This window comes from Schistocerca nitens, chromosome 4 (genome assembly GCF_023898315.1).
Source record: "Schistocerca nitens isolate TAMUIC-IGC-003100 chromosome 4, iqSchNite1.1, whole genome shotgun sequence".
Taxonomy (NCBI): Eukaryota; Metazoa; Arthropoda; class Insecta; order Orthoptera; family Acrididae; genus Schistocerca; species Schistocerca nitens.
The window spans coordinates 158,334,373-158,348,613 of NC_064617.1; the positions used below are offsets into that span (position 1 = coordinate 158,334,373).

At 42.5% G+C, this 14,241-nt stretch overlaps 1 protein-coding gene across 1 annotated transcript in view; it reads right to left on the reverse strand.

Moving 5' to 3' along the window:
* The window catches only part of LOC126252175 (uncharacterized), a 436,577-nt gene that overhangs the window by 156,871 nt on the left and 265,465 nt on the right, over positions 1-14,241 (reverse strand). The gene's annotated exons all lie outside the window — the stretch shown is intronic.

Genomic DNA, 14,241 nt, shown 5'->3' on the forward strand with positions numbered 1-14,241 from the left:
ACATCTGCGATGGAGTGCCATATGAGCAATTTTACAATAGTCTTTATTGAGAGGATTCATATTCGAAACGTTTGGATGAAGAATTGTGCTGGAGCATTCAGACTTTTGTGATGAATAATAGTGAGACGCGTGTTTTCAAAAGCAACAGAAATCCGAGTGTAATGCAGATATGTACGAGGGCTGTTCGAAAAGTAAGGTGAGTTTTCGTATTGTGCGGACAACGTACATCCGATATCGATAGTCGAATTACCGTAGGAGAAGTCGCTGATGATGTTGGCATATTGGTCGGTTCGTGTTATGCTATTTTTTCGGATGTTTTGGGCTTGAGATTTGTGTCAGCAAAGTCAGTTCTAAAATTTCCTGATTTGGATCAGAAGAACCGTCGCGGGAGCATGGCTCAGGAGCTCTTGAATGACGTCAGTGATGATCCTGATTGGCTCAAAAGGGTCATAACTGGTTTTACGGTTATGACGTCGAAAACAAAGGCCAACGTTTCCAATGGAAGCATCCCGGAGAGCCAAGACCGGAAAAAAGCATTCCCAGTTCGGTCAAATGTCAACGTTTTGCTCACTGTGTTCTCAATTACCGTAGTGTAGTAATCATGAATTTTTTTCACAATGTCTTACGGACAATAGGGAGTATTGTTGTCTCGACGATATGCGCCCATTGGAAGGAGCAATACGGAGGAACCGGCCGGAATTGTGGAAAAACAATTTACGGCTTTTGCATTACGACAATGCACCTGCTCATTCATCGTTGCTTGTGAGGAATTTTTTGCCCAAAAACAACACGACAATCATGCCTCAGCCACCATATTCACCCGATTTGGTCCCCTGAGGCTTTCTACTACCTACGAAACTGAAGAAACTTATGAAATGACGAAGATTTTCAACGATTGAGGAAATAAAAACTGCTTCGCCGGAAGTACTCAAGGCTGTACCAAAAAGTGCTTATGAGAATTGCTTCGAGGATTGGAAGAAGCGTTGGCGCAAATGTATCTGAGGAGGTTTTCTTTGAAGAGGACAACATGAATATTTATGAATAAATAAATATTTTTTCAGAAAAATATAAAATCATATTACTTTTTGAACACACCGCGTAAGTAACAAAACTTCCAGATATATTGTAACTATCTTGTGTTTTTCATTACTGTCTGTCGCAGGTTGTACGTGCGTTGTTCATTATTGTCTATCACTGGTCGTACAGTACGTGCGCGAACAACTGACGCACTGGGAACAGAAGAAGGAATTAGTGAAGGGTGGGTACGAGTTGATGACGTGGTAGTTGCACATACAGTATTTCAGTGAGAAGCATCTCACCGTTAGACCAGAGAAAATAAATGATCTTTTACTTGTGATACTTATCACATAGGTAAATAACTGTAATTACGATCTTATGAAAGTGGATCAATGACGTAAAAACACGCTATTAGTTTTCGCCATCAGGGTGAAGATCATGAGGTAGAAATTAACATGTAAGGGAATAATGTCTGGCAATGAATGATAAACATGTTATGTAGCCGAATATCAGTTTGTTTCACTCACTATAATAATAATAATAATAATACTTAAAACTATGTTTCTAAAACTAATCATTCTCTGGATAACTGAAGAAAATTAGTTTTTCTCACCTGACCGCAATTCTTCCATTTTATGTTCTTTTAAATTCGAGATTCCGTTGTGCTGCATAGCAATTAATTACTGATCCAGATTTTTGTACCATTCTTGTGTGTGTTCTAATGTGTGTGAAATGTTATGGGACTTAACTGCTAAGATTATCAGTCCCTAAGCTTACACACTACTTAACCTAAATTATCCTAACGACAAACAGACACACCCATGCCCGAGGGAAGACTCGAACCTCCGCCGGAAACAGCCGCACAGTCCATGACTTCAGCGCCTACGACCGCTCGGCTAATCCCGCGCGGTTAGTAGCATTCTTACAACCAGGCATTAGTGAAATCGAATTCCAGTTCGTTCACGTGCACTAGCAATGTACTGCTTATTCATCGATTATTTGCTCTTGTATAATTGCGTTTCATATTGCTGTAAAGGAACATACTTACTGTCAAAAACCACTGTTTATTCCGCGTTTTGTTCGCTTCTTGTAGCTACTGGTATGTTCACAGCCATCAGAGGTACTGATTTGCTTAAAATGAAAATGCCGGCCCGAGTGGCCGAGTGGTTGTAGGCGCTACAGTCTGGAACCGCGTGAGCGCTACGGAAGCAGGTTCGAATCCTGCCTCGGGCATGGATTTGTGTGATGTCCTTAGGTTAGTTAGGTTTAAGTAGTTCTAAGTGCTAGGGGACTGATGACCTCAGAAGTTGTCCCATAGTGCTCAGAGCCATAACATCAAAATATGACATTGTTTCACTTCCAGTATGCATGTAGATACAGCATAAGTTTTGCATTTCATCTCATTATTTACCACGTTTCTTAACAGTGAAAAGGAAACTTTTCAGTCCGTACTGCTTAACATCGTTATATATTTACAGGCCTTACCATGAGAGCTAACAAGAGGAGTCAATCTGGTTTGCCGACCGGTGTGGCCGTGCGGTTCTAGGCGATTCTGTCTGGAACCGTGTGACCGCTACGGTCGCAGGTTCGAATCCTGCCTCGGGAATGGATGTGTGTGATGTCCTTAGGTTAGTTACGTTTAAGTAGTTCCAAGTTCTAGGGGACTTATGACCACAGATGTTAAATCCCATTGAGCTCAGAGCCATTTGAACCATTTTTTTTCAATCTGGTTTGGCGCCCCCTGTATTGATTCAAACTGTTGATTTGTAATTGTGTAACAGTTTTGTAACTGTCATCTTCTATCTTGCTGACACACTCTTTCCAGTTTATTTTAAATTCTTCTGTTTCATCATTCAGAGTGATGGTGATATACCTGATCTTCTTTCAGCATTACCGTTTCCTGCTTGTCTTGTGTTCAAGAAATCTCATTTACACACTCAGTCTCATTCCCACACTCTGGATTCCTTCTTTTTCCTTTTGGTTTAGGGTTCACTTTTAGACTATAAATCTTGATTACAGTGTAACATGAAATTTCAGAAGTGTCTCTATTTTTACTTTCTAATGTAGGGTTCATCTAATATTACCAAACAGTTTAATTCCTCTTAGTCGAAAATCTGTTGTTTCTTTAAGTGAAATATTGATTAGAAAATGTTGAAACATGTTTACTTTCTCTATTAGTTTCTAATTCATTGAAGATTGCATTAATTTTATTTCTCGTATGAAATTCCATAACCTTCATGTGGTCAAATGATATCTGCAAATTGTATCGAGTAACAAATTTGTATGTTGTGTACTATTTGTTGTAAAATATCTCATTGTCTGCGGTAACTATCCGGTAATGTGAAAATGGCATCGCCAGGACACACTCTTGATTCTTAACGTAAAAACAGTAAAATTGTGTTGACGTATTCATTAAAAGGACTTAGCTTACGCAAATATTAAAAGCATGGCAGATAAAGAGATAAAAAGAAAAGGAAACTGAGAAGATTTTCTTTCGAATATTCTACAGTTGTATATAAGACCTGACATCGTTGGGGGGAAGGAGATACATCGATCAGTATTATTTGTTAATGATTTTCAATAATCTTCATGGCAGTAAAAAATGAAATTACAATTTGATGTCTGTCAGTCGTGGGTTTTGGTCACTCACGGTCCTCAGCTGGTCGGCCAGTGTCTAATGGTCATGTCCGATATGGTTACTGTACTGCCATGCAGGTTACCTTGAATCAAGTGATGGGCTACTAGAATGAGATTTTCACTCTGCAGAGGAGTGTGCGCTGATATGAAACTTCCTGACATTCTGGAAACATTCCCCAGGCTGTGGCTAAGCCATGTCTCCGCAATATCCTTTCTTTCAGGAGTGCTAGTTCTGCAAGGTTCGCAAGAGAGCTTCTGTAAAGTTTGTAAGGTAGGAGACGAGGTACTGGTAGAAGTAAAGCCGCGAAAGGCAAAGGTCCCGAGTTCGCGTCTCGGCCTGGCACACAGTTTTAATCTGTCAGGAAGTTTCAAGTCATGGGCTTGTTTGCCACAAAACGGTTATCAACATACACAGTGTGATGATATGTGGTGCACCACAGAGTGACAGCATTGTTGGAGATTCCTTTCAAATGGCAACAGAGTGAGGTGCGCTCTTATTAGTGTGCACAACAACAACAACGCCGGACACAAGAGCGGTTGTATGCCGGCTCTTCAGGAGAGTCCCGGTACGGCATACAGCACTATGACATGTCAGATTGTGGAGGCTTTGAGGAGAACGAGCTTTGTGAGGTTACATAAGCTTTCGTCACACCTCTATGGACGTCAAATTGATTCTCATCGGTTGGAGTGGCCAAAAGATCCAGCCCCATGGTATGCTGGCCATTTAGTAAAGGGTTTCGTGCAATAGATAATTATTAGGAGATGGGAGTTGTACTTCACAAAAGATAACAAACAGAGTTCAAATGGTTCACATGGCTCTAAGCACTATAGTCCAGTAGAATTAGCATTTAAATCGGAAGTAATTGCTACAAAAAGTATTATTGTTTTAATGGCTTCGTTTGGGTCCCAGTATGACTATTCTAGGTTTTCCCCCTCGGTGGAGTTGTGGAAAAGTAGTGGGGGGCAAAAATGTACCTGAAAAAGGGGTATTTCTTCGGTTTTGCCATTATATCTCGTAAATGACTCACAATATTGAAAACATAGTTCGACTAAAAATTGTAGGGCATGAAATTCTACATTGAATGAGACCATCCGCATATTATTTTACCACCCGTTTCCATACTAGTACTCTTCAAAATTGGACCAATTTTCGTTTTAACCTCAGTTTTTTGGTAATATCGTTGAAACCAACGCACCTATCAATAATGTTGTTCATAAAAAAGATATGGAGAGATAAGTTCGGCATTCTATGGAACCAAAAGTGAATTTATTGGACCATCCATTTGTGCACAGCTCCTGATTAAAGTTGGACCATTTCACGTCATCAATGAAGACAATTTCAAATGTAGTTCTTCAGTAATTCTTGTGTACACCACAGGAGTGGTGTGTCTATTGCTTCGGTGGAGGCGCTCAGCATATTTGATGCTCTTGGTGCGCAGGTCTTCTGGTTCGCCATCGAATACCACCTCGTCGCACTTCCGCTGTAGTGTCTTTTCAAATATTCAACGTATTTGGTTAGCATTAACTGGATTGTTTCACCAGTCTTCCATACAACCCGGTGAAGAAGAAATCTACCATCGTTGACAAATGCTGCTTCTTCTAGGTTTACATCATTCAGTGTTGGGAACAAGTCATATAACACTGACTTGGGAGTATTTATCGTTCCTGATGCATCCAACAGAGATAGAGGATAGGGTGCCAGCTCACATCGGAAGAATTCTTTAAGCTGTCCGTCAGATTTGTTGAGAAGTGCTATCCGGTGGAATATGATTTCAGGGTCACTGGTACATCCTCCCCATGAATGGTCACCTTAGATTTAAATCCCTGTACACACATCATTCTTTTCTTTGGGACAAACTTGATGATGTCAAAGGTTTGACCAACTACGGCGAGCATTGAGGATTTCCACATTTAAAAAAGGCTCTGTACAGTTGATTTAGGCATCTGTGACGATTCCTGTCCTGATGGACATAACAAATTTAGTAACAGGGAAAGTATCATGGATTGAAACCACTCAATAAATTTCTGAAGGTCTGCATTGTCACGCTGAACTCTAGCAACCCTCGCATCAACATGTTGCTCTGAGGTAGTGAGTGATACCCCATAAAACTATTCAACCTGATGGGTCACTGTAGCAACAGTTGGCATGGTCAGAATCCATCTACTCAAAATGGCTCTGAGCACTATGGGACTCAACTGATGTGGTCATCAGTCCCCTAGAACTTAGAACTACTTAAACCTAACCAGCCTAAGGACATCACACACAGCCATGCCCGAGGCAGGATTCGAACCTGCGACCGTAGCAGTCGCACGGTTCCGGACTGCGCGCCCAGAACCGCGAGACCACCGCGGCCGGCCCATCTACTCAGAATACTGTCTGAAATGCAGCGACCGTGATTGAGCCCTCCGATACCTTTCCACGAGCTCATTAGTGTTTGCTCAATCGTCATGTCAGATCATATACCACTCCAAAACTTATCAGACCTTGTGATAGAAACCCGCCTTTGAGTGCAAACTGTGTATAGTCTCCTGGTATTTTCTTTTCAAGGACCATTATGTCTTGTAAATACAGCAGACTTTGAACAGTTTTTTAATTTGTTTCAATCTTTACACATGAAAATGTTATTTTCGAGTTTGCATGAAACTGATCTAGAGACCTAGATTTGTAAATGTGAAGTACCTTACATGCATAGCAATGAAAGTACAAACTTAGGCGTACAAAAGCGGATGGTCCATTTCACTTTTGGTCTCATCAAAAGCATAATTTATTCCTCTGTTTCGTTTGTACGAACCACTTTATTGATAGATGGGTTAGTTTCAACGATATTACCAAAAAACAGAGGTTAAAACGAAAATCTTTCATGAACATGTAAAATTGGTCCAACTTTGAAGAGCACTAATATGGAAACGGTTGGTCCAAAAAATATGCGCATGGTCTCATTCAATGCAGAATTTCATGCCCTACAATTTTTTGTACCACTATGTTTTCGATATTGTGAGTCATTTACAAGATATAATGACAAAACCGAAAAACACCCCTTTTCCGGGTACATTTTTGGCCCACACCACTTTTCCACAACTCCGCCGAGGGGGAAAATCTAGGATAGTCATATTGGGCCACAAATGAAACGATCACAACAATAAAACCTTTTGTACCAATTATTTCCTATTTGTCTAATTTTTAGGTTTAACCCTACTGGACTACTATGGAACTTTACATCTGAGGTCATCAGTCCCCTAGACCTAGAACTACTTAAACCTAACAAAACTAAGGACATCACACACAGCCATGCCCGAGGCAGGATTCGAACCTGCCACCGTAGCAGCAGCTCGGTTCCAGACTGAAGCCCCTAGAACCGCCCAGCCACAGCGGCCGGCCACAGGGTGATCAACTTCCTGTGAAATGGAAGATAGGTCCACATTAATCTCTGTTCATTACAAACTTCCCTGTTAACATACATGAATAGAAGATTATTACAGGATTTGTTCGATAATGAGAAATGCAGAGTATAAGAAAATTAACAGTTTTGTCATGGAGGAATACTAATCTAACAGTTGAATGTCTTTGCAAAGACAGGATAGCTTACGCGAATGGGAAAATTCCGTAACGGACCCATGAGTTGTGGGATAGCTAAATCTGCCAGAAGAATAAAAACCTAGACAGTCAAATCACATTGCTGATCGAGTCATGAATGAGCCTTCAGTTTCTCGAGTAAAAGTATTACATTTACGAAATGTACCTAATCCTAACACTGCGCCTACAAACGCATCGTAATTCTCAAATCCTGCTTGGTCAAGCTGCCAAACACGTAACTTCTCAAGAGGATCTCCAGACGAAGTGTGATCTTTCTCACATCCCGGACCAAAGTGCTGTCCTCGTGATGTCCAGAAGAAGTTCTTTCCATGGTATCCCGAACAAAAGAACATTCCCGTCCAACAACGTATTCTTCTCCCTCTCTGCGGGCAGCGGAATTCCCGCGTGCCAACGGAAACAGCTTTGCAGACTTTTGGGCAATGATATTTTTGCTAACCAAACAACTTTTCTCCTTTATAGCAAATGTTTTCCACATTAACCAACGGTTACACATGATGTCCATCGTTCTTAAACCTTTCCGAGAAGCCCTCCCATGTGTCAGTTAAGCCCTCCAGCTAATACACTCGTTTCCAAATCTTCATTTCTTGGAAACTAGAGTCCTGACTTGTGATACTGTGCTATCTTTTAGATTAACCGACGAAGAGCTATCTTACAGCTTTTAGCAAGAGGGTTTTCATCTCAAACAAAACATACAGAGTATAGCCCCTGTCAATAAAAAGGTCTTTTGCTTCTCACAGAACACAAAGACCTGCTCGTGTCATTGACTTGGCATGGTGCAGTGATCTAAGAAGGCGACTGTTTGGCACAAAACAAAGTTCGCTTGAAATGAGTTTTAGCCAAATGGAATTTCTTGTAAAATCTGATACTGTGTGAGAGTACAGGGGTCTTCACACGATTTCTGTGAACGTCGCCCTAGAACTCAAATCGCGGAGCGTGCATGTGCGAAATAGTATTACAGAAACGCGCCTCCCAGACGCCATTAGTAACAATGCACGGAGATGGACTGTGCCTTGTGTCCCATCATAAGTACACAGTGTAAGTTCCTCAGTCTTCTTCCGTCATGCTCCCCATCTTTAAAAGGGTTTTGTGCTACACCTGGCGAGTGAATGTGGCAGGTGCACATGGCTCACCCTCCATCGAAAGAAGTAGATGAGTCTGTTGAGCAGGCGGAGCATTAGGTAACAGTACCTGGTCGTATTTAGAGAACCCGCGCCCAGTATAAGACATTGGATTCCTGACTGGCATATGGCTTCTCTCTAGGGTGGTAGGATCGAGAACCAATGGCTGCCCATCAGTCCTGGTACACACAGTAGGTACTTTGGACAAAAAGTGTGTCATTTCTGACGTGATATGGGTGTCGGCAGCCCTTACTTCGACGTCTTTGTGACATTGTCTTTCAGCAATATAGGGCAAGACGCATTTTTCCCAAGCTGTCCGTACCCGTCTCGATAAAGAAATATTTCGATTGTTGCTCTGATCCCCAGGTTCTCCACGTCTTTCACATGTATTCATGGACTGCCATGACACTGGCACACCACCAGTTTCCAGCCACTACGATTAATGAACTGCGACATTTTTCGACCCGCTACTCAGCCGGGCTAGAGCTGTTGTTACTGCCAGAGGGAGCAGCTCCGGATACTAAAGTTTCGTAACCTGTATACCCTCAAAATCATCTACATCTGTATTCGTGTACTTTTCCTACTATATCTGCATAATCATTAAAATTTTGAAATTTGCTATATCTTCTGGTTTTGCAATATTAGTGGGTAGTAGTGTATATTGATTTTAGGGAGCCCTGTTTACTTCAAATTAAAAAGGAATTGTGAAAGCTTCAAAGCAACTGATCTTTCTCATTTTGAGAGTACTGCACGGCGACCTGTTCTAATTGTTAAAAACTAGTCAAAAGCCATGGTCGCAAAAATAATTTTTCTTATTTAACACATCTGGTTTCAATAGTCCTTGCTGTCATCTTCAGGTATTAGGCAGCTTTCTCTTCTATAATAGGTGAACCGTGCACGGCTTAGGTTTATCCCATGTATTATTTGTCATATTCTGTTACGGTACTGTCGCCTCATTTTCTTATTCCATTTATTGGCGTCACAAACTTCCTGCCTTACTTGCCCGTGAGCGGCAGCAGCAGCGCGTATCGATAAGGGCACTGTCGTACCATTTCTCGAGCGACCAATAGTATTTCCGGGTCGTCGTCTGTCTGGCAGTCAGTGGGAGCCGGACCAGCAGTGCAGTCGGGACGCAGCAGCAGTGAAGTCGGGGACGGAGTGCTGGTGAGGCGCTGACAGCCAGTGCTCGCCGTCTACTGGCGACACACATGAACTGTCCGACGGAGGGAGACTGGAGCAGAACGACCATTGGTTGATCTTTCGGTTGGTACTTTCACCGTTTCCGAGCCTGGGCAGTTGGTCGGTTGGCGTGGAGCAGCCTGGAAATCTCCGCGGCGCGTAGTTTGGCTGGGCCCGCTGGGGGCCTCCATGCAGTGTCGGAGTGTATGGTGCTGTTTCCATTGCTACGAGGTTCATGGCTCACCGATCCTGCACATGAAAGTTGAGTTTTGACTTAATCTACCAGCAAGTAACGACTGTTCACATTGTGTCGTTTCGATTTCGTTGTCTGCTGTTGGGACATTCCCGCGAGCAACATGTGTTTTCAAGGTGGCAAATTTCAGCCATCCTCCGGTGGAGTTTAACTGTACTTGGTTATTTGAATTGAAGTGCACCAGCGAAATCTCCTTCAAATGGTTCAAATGGCTCTGAGCACTATGGGACTCAACTGCTGAGGTCATTAGTCCCCTAGAACTTAGAACTAGTTAAACCTAACTAACCTAAGGACATCACAAACATCCATGCCCGAGGCAGGATTCGAACCTGCGACCGTAGCGGTCTTGCGGTTCCAGACTGCAGCGCCTTTAACCGCACGGCCACTTCGGCCGGCTCGAAATCTTCTTCCTCGTGGCCGTTAACGTAGCAGCTACCTGCCCTGGCCATTGACGGATATCCAGGCAATGTATTTTCCTCATCGTGTTGTCGCTGTCCAGCATGGTGTGTAGTTTGACACCTCAATGTATAATTGGTTAGGGGCGCCAGTACCTCTACGTTGTTCCATTGAAGTATTCATTGTGTGCTTGTTGGGTGAAGCGGAGGTTATTTTGTCGGTGTGTCCGTTGACTGTCTGCCAGTCGTGTTGTCGTTGGACCGACACTAGTTGGGCTGACTGCTTGTCTCACTTAAGTGAGCGTTACTGTTTGAATTCCAGGCCGACCCTTGGAACTACTCAGCGCCTTTGGATGTACTGCCTTCTCTTGTTTGCTCTTGTTGTCTGCACTTGTATGGCTGTATGGCTTCTAGCCGATTTTTAGATTAGGTTTTTTTTTTTTTTTTTTTTTTTTTGCACGTAGGGCGTCAGATAGTTTGTGGCTTCAGCAATTTAAGATTTAAGAACTCTTTTACGTAGAGCCTTCGGCATTTTTAAAATTAGTGTTCTTAAGTCTTCAGCCGAATTTAAGTTGTTTTGCTCTTTAAGAGTCAGATTCTATGAGCCTTCAGCCGATTTTGAGTTAAAGATAATCTGCTCTTAAGGTGTTAGATGGTTTGGGCCTTCAGCCTAATTAAGGAACTCTTTTTAAGGTAAGGCTTTGCGTTTTAAATTTCTGATTTTGGTTGAGCTTTAAGTTATTCGCTTTCAGCCGTTTTTAAATGAAAGTGGTCTTCCCCTTAAAGCATGAGATTGTGTGGTGCATTCAGCTGCTAAATAAATTCCAAAACTAAAGCTCTGTTTTTTTATTTTTCTTGGCTTTTGTAATGTTTTATCAAAGAAAAGGCTGTATGTCCGAGTGTAACTGACAGCCACTTATTTTGGCCCCTTTCCACAACCTGACTTCCTGTCCTGTCCTGTGGGTTTAGTGGGGCTTCTCAGCACGTTCATTTAACGCTGAAACTCACGCACTTGACATCTTGTGTGTGACATTCAGCTTAGAATGAACATGTCATGGAACAAAAAGGTGATTAAGAATTGAAGACGATAGCAAAGGCTGTTGAAACCGGATGTCTTAAATTAAAAAAAGTTTGTGGTTCAAACGGGTCTGAGCACTATGGAACTTAATTTCTGAGGTCATCAGTCCCCTAGAACTTAGAACTACTTATACCTAACTAACCTAAGGACATCACACACATCCATGCACGAGGCAGGATTCGAACCTGCGACCGTAGCGGTCGCGCGGTTCCATACTGTAGCGACTAGGACCACTCGGCCACTCCGGCCGGCTAAATGTTTATGCCTTTAATTAGTTTTTAACTTTAAATAATGCCAAAGAAAGAGAAAAATATTGCGAAACATCTCAAAATATAAAAAGTAATAAAGGTACAGTGATGGCAGTGGAAAGAGCAGTCTAATTTAGCACAGTTACGTCTCCGACATGAAAAATGACATCGTTAAGTTACTTTATCGGGTGTTATTATGCAGTTTGTCTACCTGCGGACTAGGGTCAACCATTCTACTCGAAATGGGACACATTTCGGTTGGGAGCAAGTTCTGGAGAGGCGGTACTTGTCCTCCATATTCCGCTATAGGGCTAGTTCTTAACGAACGTGGGGCATCATAACGCTACATATGAGCCTGGGTGAAGTCACGCCAGAGAACATTTCGCTGGCGTATCGGGAACGGCGCATCTGCATGTGTCGTTTAGATTCCATCACCATTTTATATTACGGGTCGTAGAGCAGCCCGCCGTGGTCTATTTCTGCCTTCTTTATCGCTACGGAGGACTGCACGCAGTGTCGTACTGTGGATTTGCTTTTATTCTTTCACGCTGTATTGGATTCCATCTGCAGAGAGCGCTGCATTGGCCTCGCTTCGGACTGTAATTTAGGGGGTTTCTGCTACCCCATCGCTGGGCGTTTTCGCTTTCCTATTTACTCTTAACAGAGTTAAAAGTAAGGTGTGTTGTAGTGTTGTTGTGAAATATTCGGTACGCCTTTTTCTGAATGCTGATAAACTTCAGGAACACCACTGGTACCATTCTGTTTGTACTATAATGCTGCGACTTTCAATAATGTCTTACGTACGCTGTAACTTCTTTACTTGCATCCAGTACTGCACTTCTTCTGACGTGTCCGTAATATTACTCAGGCTAAAGTAACTTCTATATGTCCATACTGTTGACTGGAGGTCTGTTACAGGTCGTAGAGCAGTTTATCGTTGCAGAGACGACATCACAGTTACAGAGAGCCTGCGTAAGCTAGTTGTCTAGTCACTGATTTATCATCAACTAAGGTCTGTAGATGGTGACGAAACTGATAACTGTACAACAAATAACATCGTCAGGACGGCTATAGGTGTTTAATTTTCTTACATAAGTAATTCCTATCCATTTTTACTACCAGTTTAATTCTCCATCTCCACTATCCACATACCCCTTAAGCCGCAAACTCTGTAAGTTACATGTTTGAAGGTACTTCGCGCTATAACAATAGTCCTGACCACCTGCTTCATTCGTAGGTGAAGTGTGGAAAGTATGAATTCCTGAGTGCCTTTTTTCGAGCCCTGGTCTTTCTTAACTTGTCCTGAGGACAGTTATGGGAATTATTCGTTGGAAACAGTAGGACCAGTCTAAAATCACTCCCGGTTCTTTGTGTAAAGAGTTTCTTGAATATACAATTTTTTCTGTCCAAGGATTCTTATTAAAGTACCAGATGAATTTCCATAAATCTGTCGTACTAATCAGACCTACCAATGAGAAATCTACGTGAATACCATTTTAGTTAGGCACTCAGGAGTTCTTTTGACTGGCATTCAGTCTGATGTCTCATTTAAATGTACATAAAATATTTCCAGAGTACTCTAAAAGCCGAAGCCGGCCATTTGCTTTCCCTACGAATATCACCATTGCTCATTAATTGGTGTTGATACAATATGATTACATCAGGGCCAGCCAAGAATTCAGCTTTCGAGCCACGTCCTGGTTCATTTGGCATAGCACTCAGCCTATCTGCACACTTCCCCTACTGCCACACCTAGGTGAGTAAGGGGAAGGGGAAGAGAAGCAAACTGCGATCTTGCAGTATTTAGATTGGTTGGTTTAAAAGGGAGGGTTGGGGGGGGGGGGGACCAAAGTGCGAGGTCATCGGTCCCAGGATTAAATGGCAAGGTACTTCCACCTGGTTGCATAATTCGTATTTCTGGACATTATGCTTCACAAACGAAAAAAATTTTCAGTAGTATTTAATAATTTTTGGCACTGAAGACATAAAATAATTTTAAACGGCACAATTTCAGAGACTTAATTGGTCTCATGCAGATATGATTTTATGTATACAGACTGCAGTGGTGAGCGAAAATTTGTTCCAAGCCCAGGAATGGAACCGAAGTCTCCTGATTACTACGCAGATGCACTAGGCGTCAAGCCACCTTGACAGAGCGGTTTATACAACTAGTCAGATTACCCTGGCACGCCTCCTTGCTCGATCAGTATTCTCACTGCAGCCCTGGACTACTTTGAATTCCCCCTTACACACAAACAGAATTGCCGAGGATCTCCATGTTCTGGGAAAGAACCTCAGCACCGAACGTAAATAGGGGATCCAGCTAAAAACCCAGATGCAGACATACATAAAATTATATCTGTATGAGACCAGAAAAGTCTCTGGAATTGTCATTCCTACCTGCACGTGGGTATGAGACCGGATCCCCCACATATGTGCGATGCTGAGGTGCTATCTCAGAACATAGAGAGGCAGTTTTATTCGTTTGTAAGGGGTAGGTTAAAGTAGACTGGGGGCGGAGGTGAGAATCTGGATTGAGGAGGGAAGGTGTGCCAGGCTGATCCGTGTACTTCTGTGAACCGCTGTGTCCAGGTGCCTTAGTGAGGGGCGCACCTACCTAGTAAGCACGAGATCCAGGTTCGATTCAAGGCCTTCTACAAGTTTTCGCTCGCCGCTTTAGTCTATATACTCACATTGCCACATAATTGACTTATTTTGTTT